The sequence below is a fragment of the Lactuca serriola genome, chromosome 8 (genome assembly GCF_051521515.1).
Source record: "Lactuca serriola cultivar US96UC23 chromosome 8, Lser_US96UC23_V15, whole genome shotgun sequence".
In the NCBI taxonomy this organism is placed as follows: Eukaryota; Viridiplantae; Streptophyta; class Magnoliopsida; order Asterales; family Asteraceae; genus Lactuca; species Lactuca serriola.
The window spans coordinates 36,306,158-36,308,071 of record NC_136415.1 but is presented as its reverse complement, the minus strand read 5'-3'; positions in this window follow the sequence as shown (position 1 = coordinate 36,308,071).

Below are 1,914 nucleotides of genomic sequence, written 5' to 3'. Positions count from 1 at the left end.
AAGAGTCTTACACTACAGATGTTCGATGAAATGTATGAGTGAACATTTTTGCTTGATAAGGCCATTTGCATCCATATAGCCGAAAAAGTTATCATACCACTCATATACAAATTCATTCGATATACCACACTCCAAAATACCATCATGATGATGACAAATTGTTGTTCCGATCAAATTTTCAAAGCATATCCTGGCATGTTGATAACAACTGCAAAAAAGCTAGCTTCTTGGTTCACTATTCCTGGTTCTCTCACTTATAGCCGACCTCATTGACAACACTAATCAAGGGTGATTAACTTATTGGCTCCATAATCGAAAAGGATTAAACTTAACTACTAGCTATCAGATGAAGCCGAAATTCAGTTCATGACACTGATTTTGAAGCAATTCCTTGAGACATTTCAACAAGCATTTAGTGGGCTGCCATGCATAACCAGGTTTGGATGTTCTTACCTGTTGCAATCACATCAAATGTAAACGAGACAGTGAACCTTTAAAGAAGAAAATAAACCAGGTTACCTTTTTTCTTTAAAAAAAGGGTAAAATATGAAGTAACAACTCATCAAGAAAAGTAATTATCCCCATATTATTTCTCACTTTTTACACTTGTAGCTAAACATAAACAATTGCATCTGAGAAATGAAGTGATAAGAGAAATCGCAAAGTTCCTAAAAGAAAATGTGAATCTTTTTCTATAAAGGCGGGCTTATCAAGCTTCAGTTAATTTGCTAGTGGAATTAACATACTTGGTATGTCTTTTTTAGTAATGAATTATTAATTGTTAACACACTTTATAAAATGTTATTTGATTTTTGGTCATGGGTATATGGTTCAAAACAGGATATTTGTGAATTTGGTAAGCATATGGATGAAGGTTCAATGAATGAGCTTCTTGATGGTAGTTACTGTTGGATTAGTGTCTAAGTCCATAACTATTTTGGTATGTACTTGACCCGATGGTGCATGGTCCTTTTGGGTTGCCTTCACCAAAGCAACTTGATTGGAGAAATAAATAGAGAGAAAGGTTATTATGATTTATTAATATGTTATAAGAATAATATATTAAAGGAGAAATCATATTTGTTTAATTAATATTGGTCAATAATTAATTAAGAATTAATTTTGTGATCAAGTGTAATTAATTAAACTAGAGGGGCTGAATTGTAATTATGTGATAGTTACAAAATAAGGTAAGGATTATCTTAAATATAGGGTGAACGAATTTAAGGAGATAATGCCTTAGAATTCGACTAGGATAAGGGTTTCTAAGACTTATCTTATGGTTGCTTGGTGGGCAAGCAACTAGATAAGGATAAGGACTAAAACCCTAATCTTTACACCTATATAAACCCCCTAAGGCTCATGAATTCATCTAAGCCTTCCCAAGAAGTCCTAAGGACGAATTCCTACCTCTCTCCTCTCTCTTTATACCTTCTCCATTTGCTCTTGGTGTTTGTGAACCATTAGAGGAGTGACACTTGTGACTCTAAGCCTTCTGAAGTCAATTCAAGGAGAAATTGGGATTGTTATTACTACATAACAATCAATGTAATATCTTAAACCTAATTATATGTTAATATTGATTTCCATATGCTAGAATTAGGGTTTATAGTCTTGGATTCAAAGCATGTACAATAGAGAAACCTAGATCCAAGCATTAGGGTTTGTATGAGCACATATGATGTCTTATGACCAAAACCCATCAGTGGTATCAGAGCCTTGATTGGTTTCTATTGTATTGATGCTTGATATGTTTGAAAATTTCGAATTTTGTGTTTCTGGAGGCTGGACTCGCCGATTCCATAGATGAACTCGCTGAGTCCAAGGTGACTCGACGAGTCCATGCCTGACTCGGCGAGTCGGCTCGTCAGATGGAGGGTATTCCGGGATTTCTTGCTGTTTTTGCTTATGGAT